At 35.3% G+C, this 23,773-nt stretch overlaps 1 protein-coding gene across 1 annotated transcript in view; it reads left to right on the plus strand.

Annotated features, from left to right (window-relative positions):
* CTNNA3 (catenin alpha 3) overlaps window positions 1-23,773 on the plus strand; it is a 1,791,870-nt gene that overhangs the window by 1,324,100 nt on the left and 443,997 nt on the right. The gene's annotated exons all lie outside the window — the stretch shown is intronic.

Raw genomic sequence — 23,773 nt, forward strand, 5'->3', positions numbered from 1 at the left:
CAAGTCATAGTTCCTGCATAAATTCAAGGTAAGAGTATTATGGTGGACAACTTAAACCTCTGTTGGACATACCAGGGAAATATTTTATAACTTTTAATAAGATGCATACCTGAACTTGGTGAAACAAGTTAGCAGGCCTAGAGTAGTTAATTCCTAGAGATTTTAATGCAGTAGAAAGCAATGTTGATTCTGAACTAGGTTCTTCTTTTGAAAACAGTTTTTATCTTCAATGTATAGGAACTTAGAAGTATGTTTGGTACTTTCCTGGTGGTCCAGTGGCTAAGAATCTGGGCTTCCAATTTAGGGGGCATGTTCGATTCCTGGTTAGGGAACTAGATCTCATATGCTGTAACTAAATATCGTGCATGTTGCCGCTAAGACCCAGAGCAGTCAAATAAATAAATAATCAGTTCAATTCAGTCACTCAGTCGTGTCCGACTTTTTGCGACCCCATGAATTGCAGCACACCAGGCCTCCCTATCCATCACCAACTCCCGGAGTTCACTCAGACTCACATCCATCGAGTCAGTGATGCCATCCAGCCATCTCATCCTCAGTCGTCCCCTTCTGCCCCTTCCCCCAATCCCTCCCAGCATCAGAGTCTTTTCCAATGAGTCAACTCTTCGCATGAGGTGGCCAAAGTACTGGAGTTTCAGCTTTAGCATCATTTCTTCTAAAGAAATCCCAGGGCTGAACTGCGTCAGAATGGACTGGTTGGATCTCCTTGCAGTCCAAGGGACTCTCAAGAGTCTTCTCCAACACCACGATTCAAAAGCATCAATTCTTCGGCGCTCAGCCTTCTTCACAGTCCAACTCTCACATCCATACATGACTACTGCAAAAACCATGGCCTTGACTAGACGGACCTTAGTGGGCAAAGTAATGTCTCTGCTTTCGAATATGCTATCTAGGTTGATCATAACTTTTCTTCCAAGGAGTAAGCATCTTTTAATTTCATGGCTGCAGTCACCATCTTCAGTGATTTTGGAGCCCAAAAAATAAAGTCTGACACTGTTTCCACTGTTTCCCCATCTATTTCCCATGAAGTGATGAAATCAGATGCCATGATCTTCGTTTTCTGAATGTTGAGCTTTAAGCCAACTTTTTCACTCTCCTCTTCCACTTTCATCAAGAGGCTTTTTAGTTTCTCTTCACTTTCTGCCATAAGGGTGGTGTCATCTACATATCTGAGGTTATTGATATTTCTCCCGGCAGTCTTGATTCCAGCTTGTTTCTTCCAGTCCAGCGTTTCTCATGATGTACTCTGCATAGGAGTTAAATAAGCAGGGTGACAATATACAGCCTTGACGTACTCCTTTTCCTATTTGGAATCAGTTTGTTGTTCCATGTCCAGTTCTAACTGTTGCTTCCTGACCTGCATACAGAATTCTCAAGAGGCAGGTTAGGTGGTCTGGTATTCCCATCTCTCTCAGAATTTTCCACAGTTTATTGTGATCCACACAGTCAAAGGCTTTGGCATAGTCAATAAAGCAGAAATAGATGTTTTTCTGGAACTCTCTTGGTTTTTCCATGATCCAGCAGATGTTGGCAATTTGATCTCTGGTTCCTCTGCCTTTTCTAAAACCAGCTTGAACATCAGGAAGTTCACGGTTCACATATTGTTAAAGCCTGGCTTGGAGAATTTTGAGCATTACTTTACTAGCATGTGAGATGAGTGCAATTGTGCAGTAGTTTGAGCATTCTTTGGCATTTCCTTTCTTTGGGATTGGAATGAAAACTGACCTTTTCCAGTCCTGTGGCCACTGCTGAGTTTTCAAATTTGCTGGCATATTGAGTGCAGCACGGTCACAGCATCATCTTTCAGGATTTGAAATAGCTGAACTGAAATTCCATCACCTCCACTAGGTTGTTCGTAGTGATGCTTTCTAAGGCCCACTTGATTTCACATTCCAGGATTTCTGGCTCTAGATGAGTGAGCACATCATCATGATTATCTGTGATTATTGTGAAGATCTTTTTTGTACAGTTCTTCTGTGTATTCTTGCCACCTCTTCTTAATATCTTCTGCTTCTGTTAGGTCCATACTGTTTCTGTCCTTAATCAAGCCCATCTTTGCATGAAACGTTCCCTTGGTATCTCTAATTTTCTTGAAGAGATCTCTAGTCTTTCCCATTCTGTTCTTTTCCTCTATTTCTTTGCATTGATCGCTGAAGAAGGCTTTCTTACCTCTTCTTGCTATTCTTTGGAACTCTGCATTCAAATGCTTATATCTTTCCTTTTCTCCTTTGCTTTTCGCCTCTCTTCTTTTCACAGCTATTTGTAAGGCCTCCCCAGACAGCCATTTTGCTTTTTTGCATTGCTTTTCCATGGGGATGGTCTTTTTTTTTTTATTTTTACTTTATTTTAATTACAATACTGTATTGGTTTTGCCATACATTGACATGAATCCACCACAGGTGTACATGCCTTGATCCCTGTCTCCTGTACAATGTCACGAACCTCGTTCCATAGTGCATCAGGCACTCTATCTATCAGATCTAGGCCCTTAAATCTATTTCTCACTTCCACTGTATAATCATAAGGGATTTGATTTAGGTCATACCTGAATGGTCTAGCGGTTTTCCCTACTTTCTTCAATTTAAGTCTGAATTTGGTAATAAGGAGTTCATGATCTGAGCCACAGTCAACTCCTGGTCTTGTTTTTGTTGACTATATAAAGCTTCTCCATCTTTGGCTGCAAAGAATGTAATCAGTCTGATTTCATTGTTGACCATCTGGTGATGTCCATGTGTAGAGTCTTCTCTTGTGTTGTTGGAAGAAGGTGTTTGCTATGATCAGTGCATTTTCTTGGCAAAGCTCTATTAGTCTTTGCCCTGCTTCATTATGCATTCCAAGGCCAAATTTGCCTGTTACTCCAGGTGTTTCTTGACGTCCTACTTTTGCATTCCAGTCCCCTATAATGAAAAGGACATCTTTTTTAGGTGTTAGTTCTAAAAGGTCTTGTAGGTCTTCATAGAACCGTTCAACTTCAGCTTCTTCAGCATTACTGGTTGGGGCATAGACTTGGATTACCATGATATTGAATGATTTGCCTTGGAAACAAACAGAGATCATTCTGTCATTTTTGAGATTGCATCCAAGTACTGCATTTCGGACTCTTTTGTTGACCATGATGGCTACTCCATTTCTTCTGAGGGATTTAAATAAATATTAAAACACACAAAAAGTTAACTTGATTTTGTAGCTAATCAAAACCAGATTTACTTTAAATATTAAGGCAGCCTAAATATAATAACTAATTTTCAATTGTTTTGACCTATAGCATAATTTTATATAGATCAACCTGAAACATCCTACATATTTTGTTTTCTACATTCCAGGGAAAATCCCTGGAAATAATACTATTATGGAATAATATACACTGAATAAATGAAGAAAGTGAAGTTCACTGGGATTATGTGACCAGCCTAAATTTATAGTAGTAAACAGCTAAGTAAGAGATTAAATCAGTAGAGAAATACAAGTCTGTTATTCAAAGCCTATACTTTTAATCAGCTTTCAAAGGCTTATTTTTTAAAATAAATTAATTGACTGAATAATAATTATTTCTATCAGGCACTTTTTACCTAAGATGAAGGTATGTTGTTAGATTTTGTAACAACCATTGAAGAAAGAGTAGAAATAGCAAATAAAAACATTGTTCCTTTCTGAGTCTGCTCCTAATCTAGTTGTCTTTAATCTTTAGGTGCTTTTGGTACTTTTAAGTTTGCTTTTTGTCTTTGGTATTTTGCTGTTTCACTATGATGTGCTTAAATGTGGATATAGATTTTATTTATATTGTTTAGTATACATTTTGCCTATCTGTGAAATCATATCTTTAACAATTTTAGAAAATTAATACCTATCCTCTTTGCAAAGATGTTATTTCTTCCAGTCTCTCTATTCTTTTTGTGTTGAGGCTGATAGTATGCATGATGTTTGTTCTCACCCAACGCATTATAGTCTTAAACTCAGATTTATAGATTACCATACCTTGCTTCATTCTCTGTGCTAAAAATCAAATAATTTCTTTATGTCATGTTTCTGATTCATTAGTTTTCTTTTTGTTGTTGCTACTTTTAAAAGCAGTTTTAGTTTTATAGGAAAACTAAGAGGAAAGTACGGAGATTTTTTTTTTTTAAATACTCCCTGCCCCAACACATGCATAGCTTCCCCCAATATCAGTATCCCCTGTCACAGAAGTATTGAATACATTTGTTGTAACTAATGAAACTACATTGACACATCATTATCACCCAAAGAACGGAATTTACATTAGGGTTCACACTTGGTGTTGCACATTTTATGGATTTGAACAAATGTATAAAGATATGAAGCCGCCAGTATAGTATACAGAGTAGTTTCACTGCACTGAAAGTGTTCTGTGTTCTGCCTATTTGTCTCTGCCTTTCCCCTAACTCTGAACAGCCACTGATCTTTTACTGTCTCCATAGTTTTACCTTTTCCAGAACGTTATATAGTTGAATCATACATTTTACAGCCTTTTCAAATGGCTGCTTTCTCTTAGCAATATGCATTTAAGTTTCCTCCATGTCTTGTTTGTGATGTCTTAACTCATTTTTTTCAGTGTTGAATCATATTCCATTGCCTGCATGTACCACAGTTTACTGATTCCTTCACCTACTGTAGAGTGTCTTGGTTGCTTCCAAGTTTTGCCATTGTGAATCAAGCTGTTATAAACGTTCATGTGCAGGATTTATGTGAACATACATTTTTAATTCCCTTATGTAAATACCAAAGAGCATAAATGCTAGATTGCATGCTGAGTATGTTTAGTTTTGAAAGAAACTGCCAAACTGCCTTCCAAAGTGGCTGTGTTATTCTGCATTCATTCCAACTAGCAATTAATGCGAGTTCCTGTGGCTCCACATGCTCACTATCATTTATTGTTGTCAGTATTCTGGATTTTGGCTCTTCTAAAAGGTGTATAGTGGAGTCTCATTGTGTTGACTTGCCTTTCTCTGATGACATACAGTGTAGAGCGTCATTCATATGCTTATTTGCCATTTGTATATCCTTAGTGAGATATCTGTTCAGGTCCTTGGCCTTTTCTTCTTCTTCTTTTTTTCTTTATTTGAGCTATTTTTTTATTACTGATTTTTAAGAGTTATTTTTATATTTTGCATAACAGTTCTTCATCAGATGTGTCTTTGCAAATATTTTCCCCCAGTCTATGACTAGTTTTCTTGTCCTCTTGGCATTGTCTTTCACAAAAGCTTTTTTATTTTAATAAAGTCCAGTTTATTATTTATTCAATGGATTGTGCCTTTGGTATTGTATCTAAAAAGTCATTGCCATACCCACGTTCATCTATATTTTCTCCTATGTTATTTTCTAGGAGAGTTACAGTTTTTTATTTTACACTTAGATCTATGATTCACTTTGAATGAATTTTTTTGAAAGATGTAAGTCTGTGCATAGATTCTTTTTTTTTTCCTAATGTAGATGTCCACATGTTCAAGCACCAATTGTTGAAGAGATTATCTTTGATCTACTGTATTCCCTTTCTCCTTTGTCAAGGGTCAGTTGAGTCTGTTCATTCTCTACTCTTAATTCTCTCTTCAGTTATGTGTAGTAGCATGGCTAATCCATTCTTTGGGTTTTTAAACACACACACACACACATATATATATTTTTACTTTACAATATTGTATTGGTTTTGTCACACATCAACATGAATCCGCCATGGGTGTACACGTGTTCCCAATCCCAAACCCCCCACCCACCTCTCCCTCCACAGACAGATTCTTGATGTTTGGCTTTGAACAAACATAAAACTTCCTTATATTTTGCTCTTTTCATATGTCAAATAGGAATATAAAAATTGTTTCAACCCCAGACAGTAGATGGATAGTTTAATCATTTAATGTATTTAAAGCTGCTTGTAAATAGTTCCTGGTCTATTGTAAGTGATACAGGTACTATAATTCCAGCACCTAAACTCCTTGACAATCTAAATCTGATATTTGCTATTCTATGTGTCCTTATGCTGTCTATGGGGTCGCACAGAGTCGGACACGACTGAAGTGACACAGCAGCACAGCATCGTGCATTCTTAGGGAGAATTTTTTTCCAGAAAAGATATAAATTTTCTTCTTCATATCTCAGAACACATTAACCTTAATCCACAGTTCTGTATAATTAAAATGATTTGTTTCAGCACCTCCATTTCCCTACTGCTGCTGCTGCTGCTACTAAGTTATTTCAGTCATGTCTGACTCTGCGATCCCATAGACAGCAGCCCACCAGGCTCCCCTGTCCCTGGGATTCTCGAGGCAAGAACACTGAAGTGGGTTGCCATTTCCTTCTCCAATGCATAAAAATAAAAAGTGAAAGTGAAGTTGCTCAGTCGTATCTGATTCTTAGAGACACCATGGACTGCAGCCTACCAGGCTCGTCCATCCATGGGATTTTTCAGGCAAGAGCACTGGAGCGGGTTGTCATTGCCTTCTCCCCATTTCCCTGCTAAGGTAAGGTAAGGTAAGCTAATTTAAGTCGCTCAGTCGTGTCCGACTCTTTGCAACCCCATGGACTGTAGCCTACCAGGCTTCTCCCTCCATGGGATTCTCCAGGCAAGAGTACTGGAGTGGGTTGCCATTTCCTTCTCCAGGGGATCTTCCTGACCCAGGGATTGAACCCGGGTCTCCCACATTCCAGGGAGATGCTTTGACCTCTGAGCCACCAGGGAAGCCCCTGCTACTTAAGTCTAAATGCCCATCACAGTGCTTGCACTGAAAGTCAATTATTTCATATTTGATTACAGCCCTTTCTTTTTACCTTTCAATATGTCTTCTTTTTGATTATTTTTGAAGATATATTTTGTTGAAATACATGTTGATTTACAATGTTGTGTTAGTTTCTGTACCAAAGTGATTCAGTTATATATATATGTAAATGTGTATAGATACACATACACACATACACACATATTCTTTTACATTCTGGATCATTACAAGATATTTAAATTAGTTCCCTGTGCTATACATTAGGACTTGTTGTTTATACATAATATCTGTAATGGTTTGTATCTGTAATCCCAAATTCCCAGTTCACCCCTTCCCCATCCTCTTCCCTCTTGACAACCACAAGTGTTCTCTGTATCTGTGAGTCTGTTTCTGTTTCATAGGTAAGTTTGTTTGTCTCAGATTTTAGATCCATATGTAATTGATATCATATGGTATTTGTCTTTCTGACTTACTTCACTTAATATGGTAATCTCTATGTTGCTGCAGATGGTATTATTTCATTCTTCTTTATGGCTGAATAGTTTTCTATTATATGAATGTATCATCTCTTCTTTATCCATTAATTTATCAGTGGAATAAGTCTTCTTTCTTATTTAGATCCTGGAAATTTGATAAAGTGGGTTTTTGTAAGTTATTATATGGTGCTCAAGTAATTAAAATTGTTTATTCTACCATAAAACTGCAAACAAAATCTCTAATCTTGTCATTACCAGTCATACAAACTATCACATAAAGTTACCAAAGAATTTTCAGTTGTTATAAATTTTCTTACTATCCAATTTAATTGCTACAATACAACAAATTGGAGTATATTTCTTACATTTTTTATAATAAGAGAATAGGAAACTATGGTTCCAAATTGAGTACTGTTCAGAATTTTAGTTTAGATGTTACATATTTCATATGATTCAGAAGCTTTCTTCTGTTTTACTTTTTTTTTTCTTCCAGTACATAGCTTGTCATTATATAATGGACTTCCCCAAATTAGTCTTTACTATTTCATGAAAAATTCAACCAAATGGTAATTATTAAAGTGAAATCACATCTTTGTTTTAAAGACCATACCAAATTCCCAAACTTCCAGCTTTTTTTTGAGTGCATTTTTTAATTTTTTCTCAAAAATAGGCAATTCTCATAGTTATTTATAGGAAAAAAAAATTCTCCCAGAGGCTTAAAAATGGTTTCTAACTGCCAAGGACACAATAATTCATCTCAGAATGAAGTGGTAGAAATAATGACATGGAGGAGTAGAGTCCATCAGTCGTTAATAGCTTCTTGATCTAAACTTAGTCATCAGTCAGTATATAAGTAAACATTTTTATATTTGATACCTTTGGTTAATATTTTTCAGAGGGAAAATGGCTTTTGGGTTTTTATGATGCTATAGATTTTCCAGAAGCCATTCACATATTCCACTGCAGTGGACCAAATTGCCTTTAAACAACATTTCTAGCCTTTATTGTGTCGTCTGGCATTTTGGTTTTGTTCCCATCAAGTATTGTTATTTAGTGACAATATTATCTCAAAGCAGCATTTGTGATTGGAAATGCTGTAAAAATTGTATACCTTAAAATATGAAGATTACACCTATATATTTTTTAAAGTTACAAAAAATCTTCAGCCCTTTATCTTGTCTTCTCCTTTAACTTCATTATGCTCCTTCTATATTTTGAAGTTTAGTTGTGAATTACCTTGAATACTTCCTATAACATCCCTTAAGTACAGTTAATGTAGGACTAAAATTTTTTCAGTGTTTCAGGTCTCTACTAAAAGAACATAATTTGCTATACACTTGTTGACAAGAAAGCATCTGTATTTATGTTTAGAGATTCTGAAAATCCTAAAACCAGGAGGGGTAGAATATGAGGAGACTGGTCATACCACCTGGCTTTCAAACTAGATGGCTCCTGTCCATTGCCAGCATCATTGGTCTGTTTGAAGAATATTTCCTTCTACAAAAAAATCATAAACTTAAAAAAAAAAAAAAGAGAGAAACTGGTTTTAGAACCATAGAGAAAAGACTTTAGATAAAGAGGATAGTGATATCTAAACTTATATTTGTATGTCACAAAACAATGGCAAAAAAGAATTTTTATTTTTGATTCTTCTTAAATTTGAACTTACAAAAATACACAGTGTATTATTTTACGAAAGTGTCATGGCACAGTAAAATAACTGACTTTGAAGATTACAAGTATTTGTGTTAAGGCTTTGTCATTGCTTTTGTGTCCTTAGAAATGTGTGTAAGCTTTCTGAAATATAATATTCATATGTGTAAAAAGGTGAACTCAGGATAGATTTGTTGTGAAAGTTAAGCAATACAGTGAAAGGCTTGATGCATTTTACACACAATTTTCAATCAATAAATAATTCAAATAATTATTTGGAATTAGCAGCCACTGAACAACAAATTTAAAAAGTGTATTAATTTCCAAATATTATTGAATATTGAAAATAAAGAATAAAGATCTTATGATATAGCTCATAATAGTATCTGAAATAGTCCTTATCTCTTGGTGGATATATCAAGGAATTAATAAATTACATGACCACTATTTATAAGATAGAATCTATTTCTTTCCTTCTGTATATAGGTGTTTTAAAATGCATTGTTAAGTGGACAGTCTCTTGATTGATGATCAGAGTTAACAATTAATTATTTCATAAATTTTGTACATTGTTCTCAAAAATTCTGTTGACTCTATGGAAGAACATAATATTTTCTTAAATAAATTTATTTCCCTCTCCTCTCCCATTTCTATATTAATTATGGATTTAGCCAACGAGATTTTTTAAGTTTGAAAATGTTTGATTTGGAAATCTAGTGTTTATAAACATATGCAATTTTCTAAATAAATAAATGAATGCACTTTTCATTTGCTCAAATATTTGTTCATTTGCTGTTGTTCTATTAAATGACTAATCCATGCCAGGCATTTTTCTGACTTCTGGGGAAGCAGAAGTGAAGACATGATCTTCAAAGACAGCATATGTCATTGATTTAGTCTACCTTTCTAAACATTATATTGTTAAAGTGTTTCAAGAATGAAATGCAATCTATGAGCTAGATGTAAGTTACCACCTGCACCTAAGAATCAAATAGATTTGAATTAGAACCTTGTCTTTGCTTTTGATGTCTTTGAAATCTTAAATGATTTATAAATTGTTCTTATACTCAAGCTCATTATTTTGAAATAATTGGTCACACACATAGATGCCTACTCCTTAAAGGTGATAGGAGTATTGATATTTCTGCTATGATTTCTGAAGACTTATCATTCTATTAAATTTCCACAATTTGTTCCCCTCTGAACATAATACCAGTGGTAGGAAACAACCCCTGATGAGCAGTCAGACTCAGCAGCCATTCTCAATTTCCCTCAAATTGTTTTTAAAAGTTTGTTTATTAGTATTATTATTATTTTTTTCAACCAAGTCATTCAACTCCTAGAAAGTGTTTGTTTTCTATTGGAATTTTAATTTATGAGGCTCATGTAACCATGCATCATTGCAGAAACGATTATGAAAAGGTAAAGGCAAAAGTAATGATGCCTTTTCACATTGTGTGTTTACATCTATTAGATTTTATTCTGGAACTCGCATAGGAAGATGTCCTCAAACATTTTACATAAAAAGTTTAGATATGTAATTTGCTTTGTCCATTATTTCTGTCAACTTTAGTAATAACTACTGATGAGCCAGGAGTAGAAACAGTGACAGATTTTATTTTCTTAGCCTCCAAATCACTATGGGTGGTGACTGCAGCCACAATATTAAAAGATGCTTGCTCCTTGGAAGGAGAGCTATGACAAACCTAGACAATGTATTAAGAAACAGAGACATCACTTTGCTGACAAAGGTCCATATAGTCAAAGCTATGTTTTTTTCGCTAGTCATGTACAGATGTGAGAGCTGGACCATGAAGAAAGCTGAGCCCCAAATAACTGATGTTTCAAATTATGGTGATGGAGAAGACTCTTGAGAATCCCTTGGGCATCAAGGAAATCAAATCAGTCAATCCTAAAGGAAATCAACCATGAATATTCATTGGAAGGATTGATGCTGAAGCTGAAGCTCCAACACTTTGGCCACCAGATGCAAAGAGCTGACCCATTGGAAAAGACCTTTATGATGGAAATATTGAGGGCAGGAAGAAAAGGGATGACAGAAGATGAGATGGTTGGATAGCATCACCGACTCAATGAACATGAGTTTGAGGAAACTCCTGGAGATAGTAAAAGATGGGGTAGCTTTGCATGTTACAGTCCATGGGGTCACAAAAGTTGGACATGAGTTACTGACTGATCAACAACAACCACTGATGAGCCATACATTTACAGCCTAAGAGGCACATGAGTACCTAATTAGTCCTATTTCTTCTTAGAACCAACATTACTTTCTTATTTGTAGTTTTAATAGCTTAATTTTACTGGTGTTACAGTTTGAAATGAACTTAGTCAAAGTAGCCTTTGACACCCAAAGATATCAGGCTTTGCTTCCACTGAATTTATTTTTTAAGTCCCTTATTATTTCAAGTTATAGCATAGCAATTTGATGACTTTATTCACATTTCAGAATGTGTGCAGTTTTGGTAGCTCATAATTTACTGGAATGAGGGCATAAGGAATTTGATTGTTGCTGAGGTGTTTGTAGTTTCCTAAAGGGGGTCTGGTTTTATCATATTGTTTTCATCTACTTTCATCTACTTCATGAGTGAGCATGTTTGTTTCAGAAAAAAAAAAAAAAGAAAACATCTCTTACAATAACCATGAGAACAGATAGAATTCTAGGAGGACTCAAAATTCATATTCTCGGTGGCATTTAACGTTCTTCAACTTGCCCATTACAAAGACATCTAGAGTCCATTTCAATAACAAATCATACTTCCTAAGTTGATTGCATTTAGCTTTAGCTCAATAGTCTATTAAAAATACATTATAGGATTTCCCTGGTGGTATATTGGATAGGAATCCATCTGCCAATGCAGGGAACATGGGTTCAACCACTGGTCCAGAAGATTCCACATGTCACAGAGCAGCTAAGTCAGTGTGCCACTGTTCCTGGAGCCTTGTGTACCTAGAGCCCATGCTCTGTAACAAGAGAAGCCACCCCAGTGAGAAGCCTGAGCACCACAATGAAGAGTAGCCCTCACTTACCACAACTAAAGAAAGCATATGCAGCAGTGATGACCCAGTACAACCAAAAAGTAATTAATTGATACAAACATGTTATAGAGAAAGTAGCATAATTTCTTGGAAAAATTAGATTACAGATTTTAAAGGTCTTTAAGTATAATTACCTAAAGGACTTATTGTATACCCTTAGCCTCTCTGCCTCTCTAAATCTAAAATGTATCTCTGAAACTTGTCAGACATGGACTTATTCTACAATGAAAAAATTCCTGAGTGGAGTAATAGCTTTATATATTGGACATGAAGTTTTTGGATGCTATGAGTATTTGGAGAAACAGATATAACAACAAATGTCACAAGTCAAGAAAGCCAGTCAAGCAAGGGAAGTTGAGTTTTTAGAGCATGTGATGACAGTTGCTGCTGCTACTGCTAAGTCACTTCAGTCGTGTCTGACTCTGTGTGACCCCAGAGATGGCAGCCCACCAGGCTCCCCCATCCCTGGGATTCTCCAGGAAAGAACACTGGAGTGGGTTGCCATTTCCTTCTCCAATGCATGAAAGTGAAAAGTGAAAGGGAAGTCGCTCAGTCATGTCCGACTATTCGCGACCCCATGGACTGCAGCCTACCAGGCTCCCCCGTCCATGGGATTTTCCAGGCAAGAGTTCTGAAGTGGGGTGCCACTGCCTTCTCTGGTGATGACAGTTAATATGTGGCAATTTATGCAAGCAGTTAACATTAACCAAGACACACAAATATAACCCTACACTGTATAATTAATATGCAGCAGGTGTGCACAATCATTGACATTATTGGTGCATGTAATATTAGCTATGAAGTAAACTGGGCACTCAGCATAAGGGAAGTCTACAAGGTTCTGGACATTAGGCTGTGATATTTCAAGAGTGAAATCCATGGAGTTCTAATAAGACAGATCCAGCAAAAGACCAGTACATTGAGCTCAGAGGATCCACCAAAGTACTCTGGCAATGAAGAATTCAACTTATTGAAATGAAGTAAAAAGTACTGCATTATCTTATGGGTAAACCAGAAGTCCAGTTACTAGAATTAGCCCAAAGTCAGAGCTGTACTATTAAGTTACAATGGATTCTGACTTTTTTGAGCATTGATTATTTTTTTAATTGCATTTTCAGTAAAGAAAGGACAAGTGTTGGGACATTAGATTGAACTCAACCATCAAGAAGCTGTCTATGGTACTATTTGTGAAGGTAAAAATAAATTCGGAGGTTAAGAAACTAAGTAGAATATGAAAATCTATTCTGATGTAGCTTTCCTTTACTATCTTCATCTATCATTTTTTATTTTAGCTTATATTTCTTTCTCTTTTCTTTCCCAATCATTATTTTTCTTGTAAAAGAAAGAAATCAAAACTGGTGAACTTAAGATTCCTGCTGACCCATTAAAACAGTTCTAAGCTATAACAAGCAGTTTTCATGTTCATATTCCAGTAATTAAGTTTAATTTAAATAATGATCATACCAGTGCTATTTTTCTTCTGTCATTTGCTTTGAAATAAATATGATTTTAGAAAAATGCTGGTTTCTTAATAGTTAACTAAATTAAATTCCTATTTTACTTCTTATTCCTCTTTGACTCTCCTGTGAGTCAATATATCTTATTTAATAACAATGGTTAGATTTAAATGATCGCTTAACATATGTTACTCACAGTGTTTAAAATTGCATATGTTTCATGTATTAGCTCCATATATAAATTAAGCATATCTTAAGCATAATTTTCATTGGTAAAGACAAACTCTAGCATTATCTATTTTATAGTTAAAGACACTGAGCATTAGTAAAGGGTAGGTAAAAACCTCAGGCTGTACAGCAGTCATTCAATTCCAGAGAAGGCCTTCTCTCCCTACCTTAAAATAAGTTATTAGCTAACTTAAACACTCTTTAAGATACCTTCATGAATAATCATTTCTTATTACTTGTTTCCAAATTTTGATCAACTTTTCTGTGGAGTACGTTCAGTTCATTGCAGTCGCTCAGTCATGTCCATCTCTTTGCAACTATGGACTGCAGCATGCCATGCCACCCTATATATCACCAAATCCAGGAATTTACCCAAACTCATGTCCATTGAGTTGGTGATGCCATCAAACCATCTCATCCTCTGTTGTCCCCTTCACCTTCTACCCTCAATCATTCCCAGCATCAGGGTCTTTTCCAACGAGTCAGCTGTTTGCATCAGGTGGCCAAAGTATTGGAGTTTCAGCCTCGTCATCAATCCTTCCAATAAACACTCAGGACTGATCTCCTTTAGAATGGACTGGTTGGATCTCCTTGCAGTCCAAGGGACTCTCAAGTCTTCTCCAACACTTCAGTTCAAAGCATCAATTCTTTGGTGCTCAGCTTTCTTCACAGTCCAACTCTCATATCCATACATGACCACTGGAAAAACCATAGCCTTGACTAGATGGACCTTTGTTGGCAAAGTAATATCTCTGGTTTTGAATATGCCATCTAGATTGGTCATAACTTTCCTTCCAAGAAGTAAATGTCTTTTAGTTTCATGGCTGAAATCACCATCTGCAGTGATTTTGGAGCCCAAAAATATAAAGTCTGACACTGTTTCCACTGTTTCCCCATCTATTTCCATTGAAGTGATGGGACTAGATGCCATGATCTTCATTTTCTGAATGTTGAGCTTTAAGCCAACTTTCTCACTCTCCTCTTTCACTTTCATGAACCACAGTCAGCCTCAGTTTACTACTTATCTACTTGTCTCTTCTCTCTTCCTCCTGTCTCTTTAAATTCCCCTTTTCAAGGCATCACATAAATGAAATCATACAGTATGTAGTCCTATGTGTCTAGGTTCTTTCACTTAACTTAATGGTTTTCAGATTTATTCATGTTGTCACTTGTATCAGAACTTCATTCCTTTATAGGATTGAATAATATTTGGTTGTATGGATGTGCCACATTTTATTTATTCATTTATCAACTGATGCACATTTGGGGTTGTTTCTACTTATGGGCTATTATGAATAATGCTGCTATCAACATTTCTGTACAAGTTTTTCATGGATATATGTTTCATTTGTGTTTGCTGTACACCTAGGGAAGGAATGGCATAGCTGGATCATAATTCCTATATATAACTGCCTGAGAAACTACCAGACTGTTTCACAAAGTAGCTGTACCATTTTACATTCCCACTAGCAATATATGAGGGCTATTCAGTTCTTTATATCTTCACCAATATTTGCTATTGTCTGGCTTATTTGTTATGGTCATTATAGTGGCATCTTCTTGGCATTTTAATTTGCATTTCCCAGAGGGATTGGGAGCAGGAGGAGAAGGGGACAACAGAGGATGAGATAGCTGGATGGCATCACTGACTCGATGGACGTGAGTGAGTGAACTCTGGGAGTTGGTGATGGACAGGGAGGCCTGGCGTGCTGCAATTCATGGAGTCGCAAAGAGTCGGGCACAACTGAGCGATTGAACTGAACTGAACTGAATGACTTATGATAGAGAACTTTTTGTGTGCTTATGCAACAAGTTTATGAGTCTTTCTTGAAGTTGATTAGTATAATGGTTAAGAATTTTAATTTAAATTTAATCAGACACATTTTAAAGCTCAGTACTTCCTCTTATCATCTGTAAATGAACATCCTGACCATCCTGAGCTACAGACTTCTTTCCCATAAAAAGAGGAGAGCAGTATGTCAATTCTAATGCTGTGGAGGATTAAATGTTATAATATATATAAGATGGCTAGCTGATTGGAAAAAAATAAATGGTAGTTACTCTTCATGTTAATAACTTTATCATTATTTATCCTTTTGAGAAACCCTTAAAAGCAGTAAAAACTTTAGAGGCTCAGAACTTATTTAGACTCTTAAAAATTATTGAAAGCTGCAAAGAGTTTGTTCTATGTGCATTATATTTCTTGTTATTTATTATATTGCAAACTTAAGCTGAAAAAACCCTCAAAATGCTTATTTACTTATTTTTGAAATAACTAGAAAACCATTATAAGTCAATAAATAGTATTTTATGGAAAATAAATATATTTCCATAAAAAGAATAATCAAGTGAGAAGAGTGGCATTGTTTTGCTTTTTGCAAATCTGTTCAATATTAGCCTTAATAGAAGAGAGCTGGGTTCTCAAATCTTCTGGATTCAGGCTATTGTATTATCAATGCATATAGACTCTGGAAAAAAATGCTTAGTAAACTTAGGAGAGAATGAGAATGAAAAAGGCAGATAAAGTCTTGGTATTATTTTGAAATAGTTTGACTTTACAGATCTTTAGATGGGTTCTCAAGGAAGCCCTAGATCACACTTTGAGCAACAGTGGTAAAGGGACATAAGGAGGTTTCTAACCCAATTAATTAAGCCCTCTACAACGCACACACTGAAGGAGGAATTGGCAACCCACTCCAGTATTCTTGCCTGGAGAATCCCATGGACACAGGACCCTGGTGGACTACAGTCCATAGTGTTGCAAAGTCAGACAACTCAGATACTGAGCACACAGCACTATGCAAATTATAGTTGAATTGTATTTACTTTTTGAAAAACTTAATCTATTGTTGGAAATGAAGCATAAAATTTTTGAAATCTACTTGTATAAATAGACAACATTACAAAATATTGTTGTGGGGAGAAGACTATTTGGGCAACTGGGAAATGATTGTGAGGTATTATTGAGTAATGTCTTAAGTTATATCACAATTCCTGGGATATTAGAGATGGTTTCATAGATTTTTAACTCCTTATATTTTCTTTATATAAAAAAGAGTTCCACAGTTATTAATGAATGGCTGGACAAATAAAACATTGCCAAAGTTTGGATAGTCAGAAATTGGGAAGATGTATTCATCCGTTCATTTAGTTTCCATATCTTGCAACCAATGAAGTGACTGTTCTATAATTTTTGGGCTTAGAATCATGTTCTATTTAACCAGGCATGAAATAGTTGTTTAATGATAAATAAATTCCTAGAATATCATATATGAGTTTCTGATGAACCCTGGCATGAGAAATAACTTGTATGCTATGAGTTCAAGTAACCTATTGTTTTAATGTAGCAGTCACATTAGTTGGGCTCAGTGCCTCAAGGATGTTAAATAAACTGAATGTAGTTTCTTCAAAATTAATCTTTGACTTTGGAAACACCAGAAAGTTTCTAAGCATATTTGATCTAGCATTTATCCTTTGGAAAAATTATTAAACCATTTTTATTAAGCTGGATATCTTGCACATTCGCTCTCTCATTTATCTGCTCATTCATTCTTTGATTTTTATCTTATTATTGCGTTATTATCAGTACTTTATATTTTATTTTCTGAAATATGATCAAACTCTAGGTTCTCTAAGGAATAGTGAAGACTAAGGGTATACACTACCACACATTATATTTTATTACAACTTATGCAAAATAGACCTTGGCACTGCAGAAAAAGAATCTTGTGATCATCAAAAGATTTCTCTATAGAGAATAAATCTGAGCTGCACTAATTATAAAGGAAAACTGAGATTATTTTTTCCCTAGTGAATAAAGAGATTGGATTTCCATGGATTCATAATATCTGAAAATGGTAAGGAAGTACCATGACATCACATTTACTTCCGCTTCTTCATGCTCAGGTCTTCTGTCTTAGCTCTCACTTGACACCGCTTAGGAGCAGAGACAATGGTTTCTTAGGTTGAAATATCACTTTATAACTCAGGGAAATTATCTAAGACTTGGCTTGCCATATATAAAATAGGAATATGCTTATTTCACAGCTTTATTATATGGAATACATAAATAGGTGGAAAGGACTCAGCACACTGTCAGACCCCTAGGAATCCCACAAATAAATGATTGCTGTTGTTATGGATCCTCATCCTCCAGATACCTATCTTCTGGCAGAAATCACACTTAGAAATGCTGTTGACATGGTACAAAGCCAGTACTGGGAGAATGGTTGACAGAGAAGATGACTTTATATTCCAATCATTGAACTTTACTTAGTGGAAATAATCTCCTTTTCCATATTTGTAACTTCTTTCCTGAGCAAGTAACTATGTCATCTCTCTCATAAAATGATTTTTTAAATTGAAGTGTAGTTGATTTACAATGTTGTTTTAATTTCTGGTATATATGTATTTATATTTGTGTGTGTGTTTGTATATATATATATATACATATAAATATATATGTATGTATGTATATATATATATATAAAGTATGTATATATGTATATAAAAGTGAAAGTTGCTCAGTCCTGTCTTACTCTTTGTGACCCCATGGACTGTAGCCCACCAGGCTCCTCTGTTCATGGATTTTTTGGGCAAGGATACTGGAGTGGGTTGCCATTTCCTACTGCAGGACATCTTCCAGATCCAGGAATCAAACCTGAATCTCTTGCATCTCTTACTCGGCAGTCAGTTTTGTTACCACTGAGGCACCTGGCAAGCCCCGTGGTTTATCATAGGATATTGAATGTATTTCTCTATGCTATACATAGGACTTCATTGCTATCCATTCTATTTATATATATGTCAGTTCAGTTCAGTTCAGTCACTCAGTCGTGTCCGACTCTTTGCGACCCCATGAATCGCAGCACGCCAGGTCTCCCTGTCCATCACCAGCTCCTGGAGTTCACTCAAACTCACGTGCATCAAGTCGGTGATGCCATCCAGCCATCTCATCCTCGTCGTCCCCCCTCCTCCTGCCCCCAATCCCTCCCAGCATCAGGGTCTTTTCCAATGAGTCAGCTCTTCACATGAAGAGGCCAAAGTATTGGAGTTTCATCCTCAGCATCAGTCCTTCCAATGAACACCCAGGATTGATCTGCTTTAGAATGGACCGGTTGGATCTCCTTGCATTCCAAGGAACTCTCAAGAATCATCTCCAACACCACAGTTCAAAAGCATCAATTCTTCAGTGCTCAGCTTTCTTCACAGTCCAACTCTCATATCCATACATGATCAATGAAAAAAGCATAGCCTTTTTCATAGACAGACCTTTGTTGGCAAAGTAACATCTCTGCTTTTTAATATGCTATCTAGGTTAGTTATAACTTTCCTTCCAAGAAGTAAGCATCTTTTAATTTCATGACTGAAATCACCATCTGCAGTGATTTTGGAGCCCCAAAAAATAAAGTCTGACACTTTCCTCTGTTTCCCCATCTATTTCCCATGAAGTGATGGGACCAGATGCCATGATCTTTGTTTTCTGAATGTTGAGCTTTAAGCCAACTTTTCACTCTCCTCTTTCACTTTCATCAAGAGGCTTTTTAGTTCCTCTTCACTTTCTGCCATAAGGGTGGTGTCATCTGCATATCTGAGGTTATTGATATTTCTCCCGGCAGTCTTGATTTCAGCTTGTGTTTCTTCCAGTCCAGCATTTCTCATGATGTACTCTGCATAGAAGTTAAATAATGAGGGTGACAATATGCAGCCTTGATGTACTCCTTTTCCTATTTGGAACCAGTCTGTTCCATGTCCAATTCGAACTGTTGCTTCCTGACCTGCATATAGGTTTCTCAAGAGGCAGGTCAGGTGGTCTGGTATTCCCATCTCTTTCAGAATTTTCCACAGTTTATTGTGATCCACACAGTCAAAGTCTCAGGCATAGTTACTGGGCTGATATTTCTTTACTATAAATTTCTTTGGTAATTGGTAATAGGAGACATTTTCAAATAGTTGTCAGTAAGCTATATACTGGAGAAGTGAATGGCAACCCACTCCAATGTTCTTGCCTGGAGAATCCCATGGACAGAGGAGCCTGGTGGGCTACAGTCCTGGAGTTGCAAAGAGTTGGACATGACTGAGCTACTAATACACAAACAAACCTATGCAACATCTCTTTTTTTGTAAACCTCTTTATTGAGGCATATTTTATATGTTATTAAATTCACACATTTCAAGTATACAATTCAGTGGTGTTTAATATATTGACTAAGTGGTGCAACTATCTCATGGATCAATTTTAGGACTTTTTTTTTATGACCATGATATGATTCCTTATGCTTATTACCTTATTTTTGTTCCCACTGCCAACATTAGTTAACTACTTATCTGCTTATCTCTTCTCTCTTCTTCCTGTCTCTTTAAATTCCCCTTTTCAAGACATCATATAAATGAAATCATACCATATAAGAACCTCCATACTGTTTTTCCACAGTGGCTACACCAGCTTACATTCCCACCAACAGTGTAGGAACATTCCTTTTGGTTCACACCCTCTCCAGTGTTTGTTTTTTGCAGACATTTTAATGCTGGCCATTCTGATTGGTGTGTGGTTGTTCCTCATTATAGTTTTGATTTGCATTTCTCTAATAATTTACAACATTGAGCATCTTTCCATGTACCTATTGGCCAACTATATAAAATGATTGATAGTGAAGAATAAAACAAGAATAACAGATCAAAATTATGAAATATTGATATGCTCAGAAATGCTTTTAGATAGAAAATCTTATAGTCTTGTAGTACAAGATAGCACAATAAAATAGCATTTATATATTAATTACAGAATGTAAAATATTAGCATGTTACTTTTAAATTTTTTTTAAATTGAAGGATAATTGCATTACACAATTTTGTTTTCTATCAAACCTCAACATGAATCAGCTGTAGGTATACATATATCCCTTCCTTTTCGATGGGCAAGTTATTCTTGATAAGGTTTCAGCTAATTTTTATTTAAAAGCTAATTTAATTCTCCACTTTTTCTTTCTAAACATCAATACACACGAGACCCTTTTTAAAAAAATTCAATATAGTTTAATGAGGTACATTTGAGAAATTTTAAAAGGTTAATAAAATTAGAGAATGTTTTTAAGAAAAAATTGATATTATAAGGAAATTGATTCTAAATACAACATTTGAACTAGACTAGTGAAGAAATACCTGCCATAAGTGTAGAGAAATTTCAGAATTTTTTTTTTCCCTGCTGAAGAGCAGTCTCAAATCCTTTAGGTTCTTAACACTTTAATGTATCAATGTTAGCATGGATATTAGGTAAAACAGTTGAAATCTCAGAGTCCTTTAAATATGCCAAATTTTTTCTCACAAAGAATGAGAATAGAAAGTAAATTTTCCTATCAAGTTTCAGATTTGCAATACATGACTCTTTTCCTACTGTGAAGAACATCAGTTCCTTATGTAACATAATTATTCATTGTATGCATAGAAAATTGATGGTGAAGCATCCCTATTTGTCATGTTCACAGTTGACAGCTTTTAAACTTCTAATTTCTTACTGTTATTTTGCAATCAAATTTAGGCTTGTGGTTTGAAATAAATGCGAGGCAACATTTACTGAGTTATATTTTGGCATTATTTTCCAGAATCAAGAGGTGGCCCTAAAGTTCCTAAGGGCCTAAAAATAGTTCTGAAACAGAAGTGTACACCCTCGGGGCATGATTAACTTTGTGAGCATGCAATTGTATTTTCAACACAATTAGCTGCCTAACTGTGTGACTGAACTTTTTTTTTTAATGTATTTGCAAATGTAAGTAATTATGATGGAATTAAAATATAAAGAGCTCGAAGCCTATATTGTTTTCTTTTATAAATTGAAGTAAAAAAATATTTCAATAAAAAACTATTGAAAACTTTAATTTGCAAACTCATTCACTGAATGAACCAGAAGGTAAAAGAATCATTTTTTTAATTTTTAGTCAAAAAAGGATATAATAGAAACTGTGATAATACACTTAAAAGAACTTGTAAAAATACCCTTACATACAAGTTGAGTACACGTATAAATATGAATTTAAATTTGTATTAATTTAAGATAATGTCAATTAAAGACTGTAACAATTATATTTTATTTATAGTGATAATGTATAATTTTTACCCTTCAATATTTTTCATTCCTAAGCATCATTTAGGTAACTTACATTAACTTTTTGTGTGACTCGTACTTTATACCCTTGTACTTTTCCTGAGTTTAACTTTGAAAAGAACATTTAATACCTTACTTAGTATACTCTCTAGATAAAAAAATTTGCCCTATATATCAATCCCATAAGTGGATGCCACACTGTAAGGCATTTATTAGTACCGTCAGTGCCTGGTGGGTATAAGATTTGATTATATTGTGAATGCACCCTTTCTACCATATCGTTATGGCTTCTTTGTCTTTGGAAGTAGAATATCTTTTGGGTAGGTTCCAGTCCTTTGTAACACAGGTTGTTCAACAGTTAGTTGTGATGTTGATATTCTTGAGAGAAGCAGTAAGCTCAGGTCCTTCTACACTGCCATTTTGTCCCAAATCTTTGAATGAATCAAATGTAAAAGAAAAATATTTATTTTTAGCCAAAAAGGAAATGATATAAACTACAAATACACATAAAAGAACTTGTAACAACACCCACATGCTTTTATAGTACATACGTAATTGTGAATTATAAATCCATATTAAATATATGTCAAGTAATGACTGTAATATTTTTATTTATAGTGATAATTTATAGTTTTTCCCCTTCATTATTCTGCATTTCTAAGCATCATCTGACTAACATGTTAACTTTTCTTGTGACTCATACTTTATACCCCTGTACTTTCTCTGAATTTAACTCTGAAAAGAATATTGAAGATGTTACTGAGTACATGCTCTAGATATGAATTTGCCCTTTATATCAACCCCATAAGTGGATGTCAAGCTGTGAGTCATTTATAAGTACCACCTGTGCCAGATATCAAGGTACCATCATCTGCCTTATGGGAAACCTTTCATTTTATCTGTGTGAAGAATGTGCATAAGGGATGATGAGCACATAGTAAGAAAATATTGAAGTTCAGAAGGTAGATCAAGTATCAGTTTCCTCCATTCTACCCATTTTTGCTATTTGAGATATTCTCTTCTAAATGTCAAAAGAATATTTTAAATCATTCTATACTGCATGGTAAAACATTATGCACTGCAGTGTAATTGTGCACATCCTAGTATTCCTTTTTAAATTATAAAGGCCACTCTATACTTGGATTAGTTGGATTGAGGTTGTTCATTTTACAAAATTCTAATTTAGTTCTCCAAAGTTTGAGTCAGTCACTTTAAACAAGGAAATCCTTTAAAATTGAGTAAATGGCTTTTTCAGCCATTTTTAAAGGGTGGCTCTTTTAATGCATGATTGGGTGTGATGTTGGTGGTTAAATTCCTCTGCTCCTTAAGTAATCACTTTAATTCAGCAATCGGAAAAATCTTCAATAATAGACATTGCCTTGCAATTTTGCTCTCACCATTTCAAACTTTTTGGTTGTCTCATTTTTTTAAATGAGCAGATAAGTATCTCAACCAGATGATTTACTGATCTCTAATAGAAGGATCTTGTTTGGATACCCTTTCATAGTTCTTGTAACTGAACATCTCAGGGTTGAGAGGTCATCCCTTATGATTTCATCTGAACTAAACGTATTCGCATGTGGGTTTGCTTGCAGAATAGATGCAGAAAAGGTGAAGATCTTGCTCAGAATACTCTTTCATTGAAGACAGCTATTAAAAAATTTTTTTCTGCAGATAAACATTAACAATTCACTTCTACTCCTATATTCTATTTTCTGTCCTTTGAAATGAGAATCATTTCTGTCTTTTAAGATTTGCACACAGAAGGTGCTCAACACATATTTAATGTGCATTTCGTTCTATCCATTAAAGCACAGAAAGAAAAAACTGTCAAAACTAAGCCAGAAACGGACAAAATCAAGATGCGTATGTGTGTGTGTGTGTGTGTTAAGTTGCTTCAGTCATGTCTGACTCCGCCACCGTATGGACCTTAGCCTGCCAGAATCCTTTGCCCAGTGGATTCTCCAGGCAAGAATACTGGAGCAGGTTGTCATTACCTGTATCTTCCCCACACAGGGATCGAACCCAGCATCTCTTATGTTTGCTGCATTGGCA

This window comes from Capricornis sumatraensis, chromosome 10 (genome assembly GCF_032405125.1).
Source record: "Capricornis sumatraensis isolate serow.1 chromosome 10, serow.2, whole genome shotgun sequence".
Lineage (NCBI taxonomy): Eukaryota > Metazoa > Chordata > Mammalia > Artiodactyla > Bovidae > Capricornis > Capricornis sumatraensis.